Genomic DNA, 21,532 nt, shown 5'->3' with positions numbered 1-21,532 from the left:
CTCATGTTGTTTTTAATATTGATGGGGGTATCCATGTAAAAAGATCCGATTTGGTTGTTATCACTCCATTAAATGGGCATTATCAGTGGTTATCAGCCCATTCGTAAGGGACCATAAGGCAGTACTATGCCTCCTAGCAGGTAGGTCGTTGTCATATATTCACGCGGCTGATAAGCTGGACTGAGACTCCCGATCCAGTTCGAAAGGTGTCAAGTTTCAAATTCTCGCGATTACGGCACAATTTCTTGTCGAACAACGTAAATTTAAGACATTTAAATCGTGACTATATAATATATGAGTGAAACAACAAAGAAAATGATACCAAATGGACTATTAATGAGATACCTGAAAGAAAAACTGTCTTTTAGCCATTTCAACCAGTCTTTCATTCTCTCAGGTCTCGCGAGATCGTTGTTGCCGTGGTTGCTATGGATGCTGCTAGGTGTATGGTACGTTCCAATACTTTGATGGACGTCAGTTGGCTGCGTTCCATTCCAAATTACATTTTTTTAATCATGTTTATGTATATATCCACTATAATGTTGCAGAGCATACCTAATCTTTAAATTAAAAAAGGGATTTCTTTTTTTTTCAATGTGCAATTATATCCCATAAAGCACTTTTATATATACTTTTACAGGATTTTGACTTGAAATTTAGAAACACACTGACCTACAGGGGTTGTAAAAAGCATGTTTGTATTGTATATAATTCAGCATTTCCATCTTTTAATTGGATGCAAAACGCTTCTATCCATCAATCTATTTTCTACCACTTATCCGGGGGGAAGCTGCTTAAGTGTGAAAGCCTAAACTTCCCTCTCCCAGTCCACATTTGCCATGTCATCTGGGGGGATCCCAAGGCAGTCCCACAGGCCAGCCGGGAGATGTTGCCCCTCCAGCGTGTCTTGGGCCTTCCCCAGGGTCTCCTCCAGGTGGGACATGCCTGGAACACCTCACAAGGAGGCATCCTGACCCAAGCCACCTCATCTGGTTCCTCTCAATGTGGAGGAGCAGTGACTCTACTCTGAGCCCTTCCCGGATCACAGATCACCTAGAGTGTCCTGGTGCCAAGTGCATATGTGGACATTCTTATGCCTGAACATAGTGTGCATTATGGACAATCCCTGATGAGCACAGAAGTCCAATAACAAAACACCACTCGGATTCAAATCAGGGGAGCCGTTCCTCCCAATCACACCCTACCAGGTCTTACATATACATTTTGCCAACGTGAGCATTGAAATCCCCCAGCACCGCAAGGGAGTCCTTGGAAGGATTGCTCTCCAACACCCCATCCAAGGATTCCAAAAAGCCTGGGTCCCTATCCTTGGCGCCCACCAAGCTCCCACTGCACTATACTTTTATGGCCCCTCCTGCAGGTTGCGAGCCCACAGAAGGAGGGGGACCATGTCCCCCGTTCAGTCTGAGCACAAACAGCCCGAGAAGCGAAGGCCCGGGCCACCAGGCGCTCGCCTTTGTGCCCCACCTCTGGGACTGCATTCATCTTCTTTATTCACCAGACCCCTATAACATAATCAAAACATTTAAAAACCACAGTTCCCTGTAGCAGTGCCATGCATCTGAGAACAAATCAGTGTCATTATTGTAATTCTTTAGATTTTCAGAAGCTAGAAAATAGGGTTACAAAAACATGTATTACATTAATAAAATAAATAATAAAGCTGAACTGGTGATTACACTACTACTAGATAATATATGTTGATAGAAAGTAAAGATGCTTATTTATTTTCCATATTTAAGCTTGTATTAAAGTTGGTAAAGGCTGGTAGTTTGTCTGGCTTTACAATTGTAGATTATAGGATCATACTACATATTTCAAACATATTGTACAGCCAAACTGTCAATTACTTATGACCTACAGTAGATGAGGATGTGGTGTGTAAAAGTAAATATGTGGGTGTAATTAAGATTTTCTAACCACAGTATTCACAGTTTTCATAAATAACAGCTTTTGCCCAACGTCTACACCTGAAATAGAGAGCAGCCAATTGGAAAAGACAAAACAAAAAACCTACAGACACCTGACCGACTGCATCGGAAGTCACTTTTGTTATCCTTTAGTACCTAATCACAGACAACACAGCAAAAAGTGTGTCCTTTTATGTCACAATAGCCATCTAACAATATGTCTTTCTTTATGAGGGTATTATTAATCTCATATAGGCAACTGTGTGTAAAGAAAACAGTCACATGGCAGAAGTAGTATTTATTAAGTGACTTAATTTATAAGCAGGCTCCATAGACAGGCCAAATTTGAACGCATGTCCTTACACACAGCACTTAATATGTGATGAGAAAAACAGAATTAATAATCATATAACAAAATACTTTATGACGACACTGTTGTAGTACCAAATATTTCACATACATGTTACTGTAGCATGACATTAATCCAAAACATTTAACAAGGAACACGTGACTATTTACATATTTTATTACAGTAAAGTTGGAACACGTAAGTATTTTAATAAAAAGTGGTCTAAATATTCTTCCACCAGAGTTTAAATTTTGCTTCATGGTAGCTTGCAGTGTGTGATTGTGTAACACATTAAGCACATGCACACAGCCAGTCTATATGTCTTCCTCCGAAAGATCTGAACTGCTGTCATCCTGTTGCCTTTATCTTCATCATCATCTTTGTCTTCCTCCAACACGAATAAAGATGAGTCCACATCAAAACAAGCGTAGGTGCTAGCAGCAGAGCTCAGTTTCTCCAGAAGAATGTGTCGCTTCTGCAGAAGACAGCAGCGCAGTCCCCCGTGTCCTTCTTCTGTCATACCTGCAGATGAAGCTAAAGTAAAACATAAAAAACAGTTTAAGTAAAAAAAGACAAAAATGAAGTTGAAACTTTCACCCTGAGACATACATTTTTGTGAAAATATCCCCACTGGACTGATAAATGATTGTTTACATAACTGGACAATTATTTACTGTGGTTCTTGATGTCCTCCTCAGTTTTGTGAAGGAGGTTGTCCAGTTTGTCGAATACCCTTCTTAGATACTGATAATGCTGAGTCATCTCCTTCACAATGATTAATTTCTCCTCTTCCACACGTCTGACGAGCATGACCTGGTCAAACAGTCGCCTCTTCAAACGGAAGCTAGCAACTAAATAAAGAGAATAGAAATAAAAACAAACATTAAATATGCTACAACATTAGAGTTGCTGGTGTTATCTGGCCAAAGAAAAGATTCACTGCCTGGATTTAACTAAGCAAATAGGTAGGAGTCTCCTATTGAATAATTACTGCATGGGCACTTGTCTTTCAGCTGAAACAAGTCAGCTGACTACCTGAATATACTGACTGAGCAGGTTATTACATCTTAATGATGGCACGGCCATATTCCAGGATGAAAATGTCAGGATTCATGGGGCTCAGATTGTGAAAGAATGGTCCAAGGAACACAAGATTTTCCACACATGGATCGGCCACCAAAGAGCTCAGACATGAACCTTATTTTGGGAATCTTTGTGATGTGCTGGAGGAGGCTTTGTCCAGTGGTTGGACCCTCTTATCATCAATACACGGTCTTGGTGAAAAATGAATGCAACTCTGGCTGAAAATTAATCTTGCAATGCAGAAAGTTATCGAGACAATTACACAGAGAATGCTGCTGGAATCAAAGCTTAAGGTGATCCCAAAAAATATTAGCTTATGACCATTTGTATTGGCGGCGCCTTTTTTTTTTTTTACTGAGAACTATGCTTTTAATTTCTCTCATAGTGAAAGACAGGGTGTGGAGACAGTGAACCACAAGGTGAAAATCTTTTAGCTGACATCAACAAGATAGCTTTGCAAATAATATGAAATAAATAAAATGACACATAAAAGTAAGTAGAAAATAAATTAATGGCATCAAAATCGCCCAGTCATGATGGAAATGATGTATACGCAGCCACAACTGACTGTTGTAAAAACACTCAACTTACCATCTCCTTGCACATCCCAGGGCAGAATGACATCATCCCAGGGCAGAATGACATCATCAGAGAGACTGCATGCTGCTTCTGTGTCAATTGTTTGACCTGATGCACAAACAGTGTTGTAGTGCAGGATCCTCTCCTTTAGTTTCTTCTTGAGATTACACAGATTCCTCCGTTTGCGCAGCCTTGCTTGGTTACTGTCTGTTAAGATAAAAAGAAAAAAATCTTAGCATAAACAACACCTTGAGTTGCTGACCAACACAATAGTAAATACCATTCTGTCGACAGAGATCATGCTTCCTTCTTCGGAGGGAATAAATGATCTCATCAGTCTCTCTCTGGAGGTCTTCCTGGCTGCTATTAGCATCATGTCTCTCTAATAGAGAAAATAGAGAAATCCAGGAATAAAAAAGGCTGAAAAATGAAGCCAAACGTATGACAGGATATTTTCAAATTAATTCACAAGGGGCCTTCTGCTTACCAGTGGCTGCCCAGTGTTTGACATCCTCCACCCACTGTTGTGTGTCCTCCAGAGAGATGTTCAGGTCTTGCTTGAGTGACTCAAGATTCGCAACTTCAATTTCTGCTCGCTTTGTAATCTATTTGGAAGGTTTAAAAAAACACATATTATTGCCAATTAATTTCTAAGACTCATTCTAACAGTTTACACTTTAGTGAAATATGTTCTTTGCATGCAACCATTTCCTCTAGTTTTAAGATACTAGTTCAGCATTGGCAGAACAATGTAGCATGTAATGTAAGCAACATTTGTCAAATCCCAGTATTGAAAATTGCACAATGTAAACATTAAATGAAAACATATTCACAAACTGCAGACTACTTACCTTGATAAATCTCTTTGCCAGTGCCTTGTGGAGAAGCTCCACCTTCCGATGGTTCCATCCCACGGCAAGGATGGTTAACATGTCTGTTCGACCTATAAAATAATTTAAAATAAATTTTAGGTTATATGTAATTATATGGACTATATACAAATATATTAGAATCTATTTTCTAATCTGATGATGTATTAAAAGCATACATTTTTCAACCTACCTGATTTGGTCATGTACTTTGTGGTCAAAGCTGCCCTGGAGAGAAAACTATTAACCTGTTCCACCTCCTCACCTTGTATTTCCTGCACCTTCCTGGTTTCTGCCCCCCCCACGTCACCTGTTCCAAAACAAATATGTTTCTTAGCTTTACAATCATGCTCCTGACCCACGTCACTGTAGTTTATCAGAAGTATGTGTTTCTGTATTTATTTTCTTATATGTAGACACAGCTAATATTTCAAAGTCTGCTCAAGGACTACTTTAAACTCATGTTTGGACTGTATTTAGATCAATGTCATATTGGAAGTCCATCTTTCAGAATGCCAAGCGGCATGTATAAACTTGCTTTTTACCACATTAGATAACATTTCTAACACAACTATGTGGATGCTGATTACATGCACACACAACTGTGTGGTTTAAAGCAAGTGTATCTCTAGACGAGGTCTTAGTAGGACTGCATGTAATGAACTAAATGATGTTACTAACATGGACTACACTTTAGCCATCTCACCTACAGCTACAACATCTGAAACATGAATGTAAGCGTTGAAGGATGAGGAGTGGGATGATTTGGTTTTCACCTCGTCAATCTGAACTAATTCTGATCAGACAATTTGGGTGTGGTCCAACCAACAAATTCTAAGTAATCATGTATGGATGCCCATTAATGTCTCATTAATGACTACTTCTGTTTACCATCCCAATATGGTCTTTAGTTTTAAGCTACTTCTTTTAATTTTGCATTTCACCATGGTTAGGATTTCTTGCAAACGATGTCCATACAAAAGAATTTTGCATTTGTAATGTCAGCCAGCTCCTTCTGTAGGAAGAGTTAAGGCATAAATTTCACCACGGTAGTGGTTCAAGCCTTGCAGCAGGACGCCGTGTCTGCACACAGCTACTTCCAGGCCCTCCTCATCCACCTTGGCCGGGACTTCTGTGACGTTTCCCGTCCTGCAGTAGATGTTGCCGGCCCGCAGACATCATGACCAGTCCTCTGAAAGAGGATATAATGTGTTACATACATCACTGACACAAATACATTTTTTTAGAATAAACTGAATAGATCCTTACAGTTTTCATCTGACTTCTTATCTGATCAACAAAGGCAGACACTTCTGCATCCTGTCCATCTAAAAGTGATGGTTCATCTGTCCTGTTAAAAGAATTTTTTTGACAACATAATCAAACCATCACTCAAAACTTTGTACTATCTCTCCAACATGTGTGTTAAGTTATATTGTTATAAAGTATAAAAGTTCAAATATATACAATATCTTTAAATTACTGGCCATGGAACGAGCTGTTCCTAAACAGGCCAATCCTATTAAAAATATAAAGATTACTTAAGGTACTAACAATATGAAAATGTTGCTGTCATTCATTTAAAATATATGTTAACTCATAACTCATGAATCCTAACTGCAGTTACTGCTAATCATATGTAACTACAAACTGTTTGGGATCATCTTCATTCAACATTTTCAAATTGACGACACATTTTTGAGATTCCCAGAACAATTACAGTTGTTTGTTCATGGTAAGGTTCAGTATAGCTAATATATCAATTATTAAAAATAAAAAAAACTATTGGACTGACCCTTTGGACTTTCTGAAACAATAATGTTTTTTATTGCCATCCACAGATATAGCAGCATATCTGGAGAACAAGCTGGACACTTGAATGGCTCCACCAGGCACAGATCTTCTTTTTTGTAATTGCAGAAGATAAATTCTCGAAAGACTCTGTGGAATGTGTCACTGCAGATGCTGCCTTTCTGGAAACAAGAATAGTAGCACTTTGGTCAGTTTAAGACGTGGAAGTTTGGAATTAAAAACATTTGAATGACAGAGCACCTACCCGTCCTGTACTAAGGGCTCCATGTTCAAGCATTCTGATAAACGCTTGCTGTGATAAAGCTGGGCTGTCTAACTTCATCTGCTGAAATGATGTGAACACATCAAATTTGAACAGCAACTGGAACCTTGGGGTTGCTGGCCAATATTTGAGGCCAAGGAAATCACTCATCCCTGGGGTCCATTTGGAGGAACAAAGGGGACAGCACACAGCAGGCAGATAGAGGCTGTATGGACCTGAAAAAAATTACACTTTCAGTCAGTCAGTATCAGAATTAAATAAGATCTTCATTATAATATATCATCATAATAATAATTCACTGTTAGGCTTGACCTAAAACTTAATCTTCTTGTGGGTTAAAAACAGTCACAGAAAGTGACAACATGTTTCTAGTGGACTGCTGAATCGCATGCTGGACAGAAATACTGAGTTCCTGAAGCAACGCAGCCCAGGCACCGGATCACTGCCCAGCTGTTTTACATAAATGACAGCAATGCTCTGTTACTGTCTCAGCGGCAAATTTGCTATCCAACAGCTCTGGCACTGCAGTTCGGAACTTTTTTTCAACAGCGGACTGTCTTTTAGTCCATGTAGACATGGCAGGTGTCTCCTCCACTTGGACTGATGCAGGGACAATGACAGAGTTCACGAGATCCCTGAGTTCCTGAAGATGTTGCTCTATAGAAAAATATTTAAAGAAATATGATAATGTAAAATACAGAGAGTAATGTATAAATAATCTCTTAGATGGCTTTGTCACTGAGTATGCATCATAACAGTAGGCAGCAAGATTGATATTCATAGTTTAATGGTAATTCTAAAGATACAAGCTTATTTAAACTATCAGAGTTTAATATGCATACAAAGATTTGGGAGCTCTGGAGGATCATCATCAGTCTGTGACACCTCAGCTTCTGAAAACTGACTAGTGTGGCCAGATTTAACTGTAAACAGATTAATGTTCTGGATTAAGAGAAATAACTGTGACTGGACATCATAAGACTATATCAGATATGTCTTACCAGATTGAGTTTTTCTCATACGTTGCGGTATAATCGTCCCATCCTGTTCCCGCTTCCTCCAGGTAACATGTGAACCCCCTGCTGTCTTGCGCTTTTTTTTTGTTGGGGGCTAAAAAACAACAACAGAAACAAAAAAAAAAACAAAACAAAGATCATTAATTTACCTTTGCTTGGTACATACTTTCTTTTCAGGTCTGCACAGAAGTTCAGTTAAATGAAACAAGAGAATGATTTACATAAAAAATAATAGAATAAATGAAAACTTACTACTTTTGATGACAACTCGTCTGCCAGGTCTTTCCCTGCCTCCAACCACTGTTTAAAGGACTCAGCCATCTCAAGACAATAAGTCTTGAGTAATTATAAATTGAAATTAAAGAGCTAGAAAAAAAAAAGAAAAAACAGATGACCTTAAATTAGTTTTGAAACTGTGTCTTTTACTTTTATCTTACAACCATAAAGAAAGTTGTGTACTTCATCTAGGTACAATTTGAAATTAGCAATAAAAGGAAAATTTCTGTTTTGATTGGTAAATCTTGCCAATGGTGCACAAAGCTTGCAGAATTTATTTTATTTATCTATTTTTGGTCAGTTTTCATTGAGGGGTGATGGGTACAAAAAATTAAAGCTGAATTTAAGGAGTATTGATGCATCAAATGAATTTTGATGGCGTAAGGGAAAAAAACATATTTAATCATACTGTAAGTAATATTTTAACCCTTTTCTGATTTTTTTGTTAGCACTTGAAAGAATTACTAAAATTTGCTTTCAGGTATCCACTAGTGGTCACTATTCAAAGTGCAAACAGGTGACACTCGTGTCTGGTTGAGGTATTATTTATTGTGCGGACATATTTCACAGTTAGATTATTTATTTTTTTCATTTTTATTTTTTTAGCTTCATATTTGTAAGCTAGCAAAGCGCCTATTAAAGTTGCATGCCTTAGGCCAGCATTCACAAATGATCCTGGCAAAGTAGTAGTTAAAACTTTACAATTAACTAACTTGTGGACGTCTGAAATGCAACCTCTTCAATAACAACAACAACAATAGTAATAATAATAACATAGACAAATAAAGCTAAATACACAAACATGCTAGTCTTACCTGTATCACGAAGTTCATGAATGAAATTACGTCAAACCTTTTCCGGGTCAAACGAGGGCACCGTTATCTTGCGTCCTCGGAATGCGTTACCCGAAGGTATTTTGGCCGGAAATGACGAAGCGACCTTTAAATGGTAGGTTTTAGAAAATCCCGACATTCCAGATTCAGAGACAGGAGGCCTGGTCCCGCCTGTAGTCCATGTTGTCTTTATTGGTTTTCTTTCTAACAGGCTATGTTTTGTTTTTAATAAGTTTGTAGTGTAAATATCACAGAGTTGTTGATAATATTGTTGATAAATTTGTTGTTAAGATGGAATTGTTTGTGAAATATTGAGGTTAAATATGAGTGGTTAATTAATCATTATCACCCAAATTTGCTTGAGTTCTCGGGGTACACAATATTTATTTAAATTTATTTGTTATTTTCTAGCTGTGACATACTTGTACATACTCAGAATTGGCTACTTTGGATATATACATATATAGCGGTTGTAAAATGCCTGGTAAAGATGTCACCTATTCTGAGGTGGTTGGAATTACGAGACAGCTGGAACGCACCATTGCTGCCGTGCTGACAGTCATTTTTTACATGACCGGTAGGGGGCGCTTAACTTTGAAACGTCTCTATAAGCCGTAATTTGGTGCTTGAAAAATCAACCTCATGATACGTTTATAAGGGGAGGACAGGCTGGATTTTTATAAAGTTCTTAATGTTTCTTGTTAGCAGCATCTTCACAATGTGATGATGGGTAGACATGAAGGCATTTGTTCAGTCCTATGGCCACTAGCTTTAAATCATATCTTTTTCTAGCCTTGACACTAAGGGGATCACAACTGGATGCCATTATGGGTTATTTTCTATCAAAAACTGATGGAGAAAACTTGAAGGGGTAGTGCACCCTAAATTGTTGTAATTTGAGCTGTACAACATAGTGAGGCAGGAGGTTGTTTTCCTTCTGGCCACTGTGTGGCATTGCCAGTCTTGCCAGCCACCTGGATTATCACCTTGATTAGTGGGCGACGCAACAGCCCTTTCTACAGCGGATGTGTTCGCTCTGCCGGTCCTTTTCCCCCTTCAATCTCCCATGGTGGTTGTGGCTGGCGTGGCTGAGCTGTAAACTTGGCGTGCTGGCTGCGGAGGGTCGGGCTTCCACACAGCGCGAGTGGCTGCTGGAGTGTGGGGGGGTGACTACTCCGCTGAATGCGGTGCACGCGGCTGGATGTCTGCTCCGGTAGGTTGTTTATTTTTCTGTTTGCCTGCTCGTTCGGCCTCCAGCTGACTCTCGTACACATGTTTTAGATTATTGGACAACTGAATCGCGGTACCTGAGGCCTTTGACGCTTTCCAGGTTCCTGTACATGCCAACCCAGCGGTATGTATCAAGTTGATTTACACTCAATGGGTGGTCTGAAGCTCCTTATTAATTTCCGCTGCTCCCTCTAGAGGCGGCAGGTTTGGGCTGTGCTCCGCCATCACGCCGTGAAGGATCACTGCTACTGTTTTGGCTCTACGGGGTTTTCCTCCGTCTGTCTCCCTGCCTGTGTTAGCCCCGGTGTGGAACGGACGGACGGTGTTCCGACCCCTTCTGATGCTGTCTGGTTGCGGCACCTGGACTCATTGGCCTACCAGGCTCGTGCCATCTTAATTGACTCATTCTTTTGCTTGTTTATAGCACTTTGCTGTTTAGTTAGGTTGCATGATTTTTTGGGTTTTAATTCTTGTGCATGTTCTTGTGTTGGATTATTGATTTTGTTTTGTTAATGTGTAGCACTGTGGCCTCTGTGTTTTAACTGTTCCCTCCCCTTTTCTTTTGTCAGGTGCTGTGGGTCCAGGGCAGCCGCCCAATCCCTGGTGGTGGTCCACATTCCCTTTCTTGCTGTGCAGTGTGAGTGTGAATGTTTACACGGGTGTTTAGAACATGGACCCCCTTTTTTTCCTGTTAATGATTGGAGCTGCCGCATGCTGGGTCAGCCCTGACAGTGAATTCCTTTTTTACCACATTATTTTAGACTCGTTTTAAACTTTATTATTTTCATATTGGATTGTTTAATAAAGCCAAACTGTTTTATATGACTCGTCTCTGGCCTGTGGTACCCTTAACAGAAACCTAACCGGTGGCGTAGTTCCTGGACTGTGTAGCTAGTTGTGGGAAACTACGCCGCCCTATTATAATAGCATTACATAATTGTCATGAAAACCACCTATACTGTTGTCAACATTTGTATTTTTTTTTTAATTTCTTTTAAAAATCTGGATTTTGGAGATAAGAACAGTTTTACCTTTAGAGCTTCTAACTCAAAAATAATGCATGCAGTCATTGGTAAAAAGCAATGAAAAATAAAATGGCTTGGCAGAGGTCTGCTCTCTCTGAGTGCTTCTAGTTGCATCTGAAAACAGTGAAATGACTGGAGACCTGTCCAGGGTGTACCCTTCCTCTCGCCTTCTAGTTGCTCGGATAGACTTTCCCGGAAAGTGGGAAAGAAAATGGATGGATGAAAAACAGTCAAACTTTAGGCTCAATGTAAAGCAGAACTAAAATAAAACTAAATAAAATATATAATCGACAACACCACACATCAGCACAAAACACTAGTAATGCAGTTCATGGCCCTACCTGTTGTGACCCTTTGGAAACATCAGATTACTAATGAATGGAAACCTGTTAATTTCAGATAAATTAAAGCACATGCTTTGCGCTAGTAATGATGGCCATGACATCTATTATTTATTTGACAAGTAGGTAACTGTCTTTTGTGAGGACCACCACTAACCCTCATCTCTGCAGTAGAGTAGTGCGGGTCATGAATGAATCATTTTACTGACTCATGAATCACGATTCCTCGCCTCCATACACTAATTTGCTGACTTGTCCCTGCTACCGTTAGCTAGCTAACTGCAAAGAGGAAAACCAACAACATGAGTGTGTTTCAAACCGTGCACTTACATGAGTGCACTGGAAGGTAGTGTGTAGTGCGCACTAAGCTCTACCTTCTGTAGTGACACTATCGTGGGTAAGTGCTGATCCAAACTGAGCACTAACGTTTTGAACTTACCGGTAGTGATGTACCAGCTTTTGACGGTGATTCTTCTGCTGCCTTAATTTACAGAATGAATTTACAACTTTTTATTGTCATTATGTTGTGGAAATTTAATGCAATTATTCCATGAAAAAACTGCAAAACTGCTAAAAACGTGCATTTGTTAATAGATCTATGTTTAAAAGCATTAGTTATTTCTTTAGCATTTTGTTGCCATGTATTAAGGGCCAATGTTGAAGGTCCAGAGAGCCACTTATAGCCCCTGAGCCGCAGGTTGAAGACCCATGATTTAAGGTTTGTAAACCAAAAATTTACTGCATTTTCTTTACAGTGGGTAAGGAAAGTATTCAGACCCCTTTAAATTTTTCACTCTTGCTAAAATCGAAAAAGTTCTTTTTATTTCTCATTAATGTACACTCAGCACCCCATCTTGACAGAAAAAAAAACAGAAATGTAGAAACTTTTGCAAATTTATTATAAAAAGAAAAACTGGAATATTGCATAGTCATAAGTATTCAGACACTTTGCTCAGTATTGAGTAGAAGCATCCTTTTGAACTAGTGAAGCCATGAGTCTTCTTGGGAATGATGCAACAAGTTTTTCACACCTGGATTTGGGGATCCTCTGCCATTCCTCCTTGCAGATCCTCTCCAGCTCCGTCAGGTTGGATGGTGAACGTTGATGGACGGCCATTTTCAGGTCTCTTCAGAGATGCTCAGTTAGGTTTAGGTCAGGGCTCTGGTTGGGCCAATCAAGAAAGGTCACAGATTTGTTTCAAGATTTGTTATTTTAGCTGCATGCTTAGGGTCATTATCTTGTTGGACGGTGGACCTTCGGCCCAGTCTGAGGTCCTGAGCACTCTGGAAGAGGTTTTCTTTCAGGATAGCTCTGTACTTGGCCGCACTCATCTTTCCGTCAATTGCAACCAGTCGTCTTGTCCCTGCAGCTGAAACACACAGCCATAGCATGATGCTGCCACCACTATGTTTCACTGTTGGGATTGTGTTGGGCAGGTGATGAGCAGTGCCCAGTTTTCTCCACACATACCGCTTAGAATTAACGCCAAAAAGTTCAGTCTTGGTCTCATCAGACCAGAGAATCTTATGTCTCATAGTCTGGGAGTCCTTCATGTGTTTTTTGGCAAACTCTATGCAGTCTTTCATATGTCTTGCACTGAGGAGAGGCTTCCGTCGGGCCACTCTGCCATAAAGCCCCGACTGGTGGAGGGCTGCAGTGATAGTTGACTTTGTGGAACTTTCTCCCATCTCTATACTGCATCTCTGGAGCTCAGCCCAGTGATCTTTGGGTTCTACTTCTTCCGTCTTCTGGCTGGACGGCCAGGTCTAGGAAGAGTTCTGGTCGTCCCAAACTTCTTCCATTTAAGGATTATGGAGGCCACTGTGCTCTTAGGAACCTTGAATGCTGCAGAAATTCTTTTGTAACCTTGACCAGATCTGTGCCTTGCCACAATTCTGTATCTGAGCTACTTGGGCCATTCCTTCGACCTCTTGATTCTCATTTGTTCTAACATGCACTGTGAGCTGTAAGGGCTTACATAGACAGGTGTGTGCCTTTCCCAATCAAGTCCAATCAATTTAATTAAACACAGCTGGATTCCAATGAAAGAGTTGAACCATCTCAAGGAGGATCAGAAGAAATGGACAGCATGTGTGTTAAATATGAGTGTCACAGCAAAGGGCCTGAACACTTATGACCATGTGATATTTCAGTTTTTCTTTTTTAATAAATTTGCAAAAATTTCTACATTTCTGTTTTTTTTCTGTCAAGATTGGGTGCTGAGTATAGATTCATGAGAAATAAAATGAAGTTTTTTGATTTCAGCAAATGGCTGCAATAAAACAGAGTGAAAATTTTAAAAGCTTCTGAATACTTTCCATACCCACTGTATATAGCAGTAGGCCTTCTTTTGAAGAAAAAGGACATTTTGCAAATACCAATGTGATTCATCGCGATTAATGCAACATTTCATGCGATTAATTGCAATTTAAAACATTTAATCATTGCCCAGCACTAGTAAACTCTTCATTTCCCAGGCAGATCATTATTTTCCTCCCCGCTATGAGCTTTGAACAAGTAGAAAAAAACAAAAAAATAAAAAAACAGCCCACTCACAAGATTTAGCCTGGCTCAACACACAACATAAAGGTAATTCCACTCATTCCTAGATTGAGGCATCAGCCTATACAAGAGGAGTTAAAATAACATAATGAAAGGCCTGAACTTAATACCAACTCACTCATGAGTTTCCCCATTTCACTATGTTGTAACTGACATAAGTAAAGAGCCATATACATTTAAAGAAAAGAATTATGAGGGATATAACTATTTAGTATCCCAGTTTAGCCAGTTTGCAGTTTTTCATTTGTCAACAGGATTAATTTTAAAGAAGACAAAGCAAGACAAGCTTATTTGTTTAGCACAATTCAACAACATGATTCAAAGTGCTTTACAGAAACATTAAAACATCAAAGAAGAATCTTAATTTAAGATTAAAAAGAAAACAGAAGGAAACAAAAACAGTGGATAAAAGAAATAACAAAAATAAAAATGTTTAAAAAATTCAAGCTTCAAACAGATGCAGATTTGGACTTTTTAAATAAAAACTAGTTCTATGCAGCAGATAACAGGTGGGTCTTTAACCTGGATTCAAATAAACTGAGTGTTTCAGCTGATCTGAGGCTTTCTGGGAGTTTGTTCCAGACATGTAGAGCATAGAAGCTGAATGCAGCTTCTCCATGTCACGGGTGGTGTCATGGCCCCGATAAGGGGCGCCACCATGGGTCATTTTGGATCAGGGGAAGCAGAGTTAAACCACACTAAAAATGTAAAAGGTTTTTAAAACAGTTTATTAATATAAAAAGGGTGAACCATATTCCAGTCTCAAAAATGTTCACCAGTCTTCTGCAGCTTCTGGCAGCTTGTGGCAGTGGGATCTGGCCGACACCTGTGTCCTGCGCCTCTTCTCCATCGTAGGGCCTAGCCCACCAGCGACCTGCAGAGAAGAGGATAGCACGCACGCGGCAGTCCTCTGTTTCACTGGGGGATACCCCCACCCCTTTCCACCTGCCTTGCAGCCAGCACCTCAACATGGGGCCCACATCAGTGGCTGGAAGGTCATTGATGTGGATCACATGCATTTCTCTGCATGTATGTCTTAAGACGAGTGAAGTCTTGAAAACTTATATTTAGGTCTGAGTTCATTATAATGCAGGTACACATTCAGGTGGCTATCAGAAATTCTGACCTAGATCCCCCCTCTTATAGTCTGGTCTCTTCTAACATAATATCCGATATTGTGGACAGCTGTGAGAGAATCGGGGGGGTTCATAACAGACAAGCCCAAATAAGCAACTACACTCAGAAAAAAAACAAGCCCAAAAACCCCCAACTGACAATATTTACAAGAGACTTAACAGAAAAACCAGCTCAAAGTCGCTGATAACAGGCAGATTTAGCAACTCTGCCTATCTCCAGCACAGTCGGCTTTATCCCTGCTTTGTTTTATCTAGCTGGCAGTTTACCGCTGCTCTGGGAGCCTCACCCACTGATTGGCTGAGTGCATAACGTGGGATGGCTTACCTCACGTACATTGGTCCACATGTTTCCTGACCGCTACCGTAAAGACTGTAAAAGTTGCGCCAGTTTAAGTAAAAGCACCCCGTCAGATTTTATATTTTAACCTCGAGTCCATATGGGACAGGTTCTGGGTCCAGATCTGGACCGTGGTCCGCTTTTTAGTGACCTCTGATCTATGGTGACCTTTAATCATTTCTCTATGGCTCCAAAGGCAGTCACTTATGTTTTGTTTTTAACTGAAAGAAGTTCAGGCACATCCAGTCATTAATCTCCTCAATGCATTTACCAAGAGCCTGTACGGGGCCTCGGTCTCCTGGTGACATTGTAATATATATCTGAGTCATCTGTGTAACTATGCGTAATGTTATTCATGACATGGTGCTAGTGGGAGCATGTAGATGTTAAACAGAAGGGGCCCCAGGATGGAACCTTGGGGAACTCCACATGAAGGGTTACATCTGCACAACTATTTTGAGATGTCTGACGTAAGTTGAAACACATTGCATTGTAATTTTACTTGGTTGCATTTACATTTCATTTTATTATGTTTGAGTTTGAGAGGGGAAATGAAACTTAACTCTCAGCTGGATTGTGGCTGGAATCTTTCACATTCGATGGTTCAGTGCTGTATAAACTGTTTTGGTTCAGATGAGCTCTGTATACTGAGTTAGTTTGGCTCATTGAGCTCATCTGAGAGCTGTCACTCATTATGGACGCCACACCTCAGAGCAGAGAGCATTACTCTCTGGCACTTTGCAGTAGTCTAAATCAATCCTGTTTGGGTGGGTGGGCCGTAACATATTTCTCTGTGACAGGAGAAACTTTATGTGCCATCATCAAACAGAGAAGGAAACTAAAATCTACTTTTAAAAAAGTCAAACAAATAATAATAAACTTTTTTTTTCCAAATAATAGTATCTGTAGAACAAAATTAGATAAACAGATTAAACTCCTGCTACACATCTTCCCACTTGCATTAGTGATGGTGTCCAACAACGCTGCAGTCATCCATCACAGTCCAGGCTTTTCTGTGGTCCGTGGTAATTACTGACAACAGCCCGACGGAGAATCGATCACAAAATGTAAAATGTGTAGAGAATATGTTCCATCATTAGTAGAATTTTCATTCTAGCTGAATGTTCTTGGCTTTCCATGCACACACGATATGCCCTGTGTTAGTGTCAAAGCATCAGTACGTGGAGATCACCCAGGGTGACCGTATGAACGAATAACCCTGACAAATGCAGACCTGAATGATCATGCCCATCCCACACATTTTAATTTAGCCATTGGTAAATAGCTAATGGTGGCATTGTGTGAAGAACAGGGCTTTGATGCTCTCTCTCACCTCTTTAGTGTGTGCATGTTTTTCTTCATGCTCACATTGGCTGCTGTATCTTTTAATGAGATCAGACTTCATTAAGAAAGGCCCCTCAGAACCTTCCCCAGTTCTTTCAATGCAAACACTTCAATTAGTGGAAGGCAGCCAGGAACTGGTATGTACAAGACAGGGGGGTCCTAATGGTGCTCAAGAGTGAGCACAACCTGTATTTGCAACCATATGTGCAGTAAGGAGCCAACCTCCATCAGCGTGTCACCTGTTTGGACATTTGAGGTAAAACTTCTCAGACCGAGTTTACCTGTAAAAGCTTTTATATCCAATGGCACTTAAATAGATACACAGTCTGAAAAGTTGTCATGGCAACAGTGCAGGGGGAAATGTCTGCCCTGTCACTATGGTGATGGATTCCATGAAGCCCTTGCCTTGCTAAGTACCGACACAGCTGTGTGGAATTAATACAGTATAAAGCTCACATCATTTTAATTCAGTGAATGATGGACGTGGAGAGTGGGCAAATCTCCAGCCCTGTGAGTCACCTGGAGATCATGAACCGGCACTCAGAGAGCACTGGAGACACTAAATGATCTGAATCATTATATACCCTGATGCTCTGATTGAATTAGCTCAGGCCTTTAAGTCCAGCTCGGTGAAGTTGTGGATTTAAGTGCAAGATGACAACGACCGCCTCGAGGTGCTGCATTTTCATTCAGATCAACAACAAAGAGTGGAAAATTGGAGAAGAGTGTGAGGGAATCTGAAAAAGCTGTTTTGCTTCTGTAGCTTGTTTGAAAGAAGAGGAACAGGCAGCTCTGATTCTGGCTCCGGGGACATTGTCCAAACGCCGTCAGAATAGGGCTGTCCGTTTGAAGCTCTGCTGTTTGGACAAAACTCTGTTCTGTTTTTAATCCTCTTAATCTTTTCAAAGCTGTAGCTTTCTAAAATGACTTGGCAGGTTTTCCTTTTTACAGAACATGACATCACCAGTGTGAATTAATGGGAAACACTACAGGAAAACAGAGCTAACACTGTGTATGCTGATCACACTGTCGCCTTGGTATCACTGGAACATGTTTACTGGTTGGTCTATCTAATGGTTATCTCTTTTTAAGAATAAATAGATCAGATACAGGTATTAGTCCTTAAAACTCCTAGCCATTTTTGCTATTTCAGTCCACCTGTTTTTGTTTTTTATGTGAAAATATATGTAAAAGCTTAAGCTTTTAACCCCAATCAGCATCAGACATGATGTTTCTAGCCTCAGCTGTCGGGTTATGAGGCTAAAATGATGTAAAATGAATGTATCAATAGATAATAGCTGCATAAAGGCTGAACAGTGTAGTAGCAAACATCACCAAGAGTCTGGGATAAGTAAAAGTATTTAAAAGTTTATTACAGGAAAAGTATAGAAATACAGAATTACTTGCAAGTTGTGAGCTGTTGTCCTGACTCCAAGAAGCCAGCAGAGAACTTTAACTTGCTGCATCAAAGAAAAACAGTTTTATTTAACCCAACTCTAGCTGAAGGCCAGTCTCTGAACTGATAAAAGGAGAAGGGAGACTAGAAGGCTTCTACCGTTTCACAAACACAAACAGGTCGGTATTTCTAAACAACTGTCTCTATCTAGCAGGTGCACCCACCAGTCTCAACTTCTCCCATATCAGGAGTCTGGAAGAAAAGTGGTCAGCCTGACCTCACACAAGCCTGCACAATAACCCAACAGAAAAACAAGAACCTCAATGTTCTGTAACAGGAAAATACACATTATGAAAATGTAACTGAAGGTAATAAATGAATAAATGTATTATATGAATAAAAACAATGATTATACGTGTGATTATTATATCAGTAAATATGATTGATTACCATTATCACAAACTAGAATCAGATGAAAAAGGCATGAAAATCACAACAAAAAGAATCAAAATACATATCAAACTACAAAATTGGACACCCATCACTGCAGTATGAAACAGGACAAAATACAGCTATGAACTGAAATGACCCCACCACAACGGCAGGACGAGCACGAAGAAGAAAAAGAGCTGCTGTTTTTTATGGGAAACAAGAAAAACCCATGAACAATGTGGAAAGCAAAGTTTGGAAGAAACAACAGAAAATAAACCACAACACACATCACATCAGACAGAGGAGTCATCTTCACTGTCAAAATCCAGAGGCAGACCAGTGTCTTCATAGGAGGAAGGACAGTTGTTAACAATAACAACAGACTGAGCCGGCAGCATGGAAGCCATAGAGGAAGTGAGAGTTTTGGTTAATGTAGCCCTAAGGCAGGGGAGGAAACAGAAGGCGAAAAGACAGAATAATAGGAGAATGGAAAGCACAGGGGTGGAAAACGTAAGGGTGACCTGCCAGCAGGGGCCAGAAGACAGCCAAGCCCACAAGTCCCCGCCATGGCGATCATCATGAGAAGTCACTTCCTGGAAAAGAGCATGTAAGTGCTGCTGAACAGAAGTGAGGTTTTCAGAAGCATCGGGCACCCAGGTGCAGCACTCAGAACCAATTACCTGTCACATACCACCCTGCTCAGCCAGCAGGAAATCCAGGGCCATCCGACGTGGGGGGCTTTGAGCTCAGGAGTCAAAGACTCAAACCCGGAAGTAACAATAACAGTAAGGTTCTCAAGCTCTACAGCCAAGAGATCAATAATGTAAGCATTACGAACAGTACCGTATGGAGTAATAACTCCACCAAGAAACTTAGACCAGGAAGCCACCCTCTCCCTCTTATGGAGGCGAGAGCGGAACCTGCGGGTAAGGGCAGGGGTCAAAGAAGAGGTGATGCGGACATGGGGAACAAGATAAGCTAGGTAACGGGTAACTATCCATCACAGTTTACACCACAGAGCTACACACCACTGCTCCTGAGACACTGATGATGATATTAGTGATACCACTCAGGGGCAACTGAGCTCTAGTAGAGTTTTAAGGGTTAAATAGATTAGAAATATCAACTTTTCAAACATAATATAGCCGTATATCCCCTAACGATGGCTGATCCAACATCGTCTTCATCCCGTCTCTTCTCAGAGATCTCTTCAGCCAGTAAAAGTCAGTCTGATCTTGACTCGTCTTATCTCTTGCTCTGTCCCGTTCTCGCTTTCTTTTTCCTCTTTTCCTTAAAATTAAGATGTTTAAAAGAAAAAATGTGGTGGTTAGGCGATAATATAAACAAGTCAGCTGGTTAGTTAGTTACTTTGCTAGAAAAGATATAATTAAAAGAATGTTATTTTCCTGAAAAAAAAACTATTTGAAAAAACACGTGAGATGAAATGTGTTTAGTTGTACTGAAAAAAATGTGACTAGTGAAAAGTCTAATTAGTTGGCACCTAAACGAAATTACTCACCACTTTGGCGAGCTCATCCAGAGCCTTGTAATTACCATCAACATAACACTAGTTTCTTTAAATCCGAACTCGTTTTGCTCTTTGTAAATAACAGTAGAGGACTTCTGCATCTTTTCAAGCCTCCATAAGAAAATACACAAACATTCATCTGCTTTTGACCCAATGGTTCTTTTCTGCCCCCATCCTGAACCAGCTGCTGAATTTGAGGCAAATCTGAACATAGAAGAAGGACAAAATAACTCCAGCTCTTTAGCAGATGTGTTGTTTTCCCTCTTTTTTGAAAGAAGTATCGATTGTTTCATGGTTGATGGTTGATAGTTGCTCAGGAACATAAGTAGCTTTTTAATAACAGAAGCACCAACATTAAAACATTTTTTCATTTTATTTTTGACAATATGCAGATGTTAATGAAAATTAAATCAGGAAAAAAAACTTTATGAAAATAATTTACATTTACTTTAGTGTCAGATGTTTAGAACAGTTTTCTTTGTCTTTAAGATGTTTAGAGCTGCTGTTTATTTTTCGTGTATTTATTTTCCTTCCTGTCTTTCAGAAAATTAAACATCAACCTGAAATCAGATTGTTTTCATTAAACTGTGTATTTCAGATTTTATTAGACTCAATCAATAATTATTATATAGTAGCTGCTATTAAAGTAACTCCATGTGCAGATCTGAGATTTGTGTGGATAGATTATCGGTGTGGACTTTTCTCTTTAATGTTGGCAGGTGTAAAAGTCAGATTTCTAACAGCGACGTGGACGTTCAGGACGTTCGTGTGTGCAGTCAGAGAAGAGGAGCTGTTCCTTCAGCACCACGTTCGGATCCTCAGTGCCCCCCAGCATCTGGATATATTTGAGATTTTTTATAATTGCTAATGACTTGTAGCTGCTCCAGTTCAGTGTGATATGACTGAAGCAGACAATTAACTACATAATAAGTCAGAGTTTTAAAAATATGTTTACAGCACCCCATTTGGTGATCTGTGAGAAGCTTATTGTATATCCCGCTAAGTTCCTGCATAATGGCGATAGGTTTTTAAGCTGTTTTTGTTTTATGAAACTGTCAGCACACAGTCATTATGAAACATATTGCCTGCCGGAAAAAAAAAAAAAAAAGAGAAAAAAACTGTCAGGCTCATTCAACTCGAGTGGGAATTGTCCCCTACATGACAAACAAAAGTATATTTATTTTTTTTCT

General features: G+C 39.9%; 1 long non-coding RNA gene across 1 annotated transcript; it reads right to left on the bottom strand.

Moving 5' to 3' along the window:
* Positions 1-6,869: 6,869 nt before the first annotated feature.
* On the bottom strand, positions 6,870-7,973 carry LOC121649748. Its single transcript, XR_006012162.1, has 4 exons — positions 7,887-7,973; positions 7,728-7,808; positions 7,370-7,542; positions 6,870-7,100 (listed from the first exon to the last, which is right to left on the bottom strand). It is a non-coding gene; the product is annotated as an uncharacterized LOC121649748 (long non-coding RNA).
* Positions 7,974-21,532: the final 13,559 nt, after the last annotated feature.

Source organism: Melanotaenia boesemani, chromosome 12, assembly GCF_017639745.1.
Source record: "Melanotaenia boesemani isolate fMelBoe1 chromosome 12, fMelBoe1.pri, whole genome shotgun sequence".
NCBI lineage: Eukaryota > Metazoa > Chordata > Actinopteri > Atheriniformes > Melanotaeniidae > Melanotaenia > Melanotaenia boesemani.
This window is presented reverse-complemented; position numbering and strand designations above follow the sequence as displayed.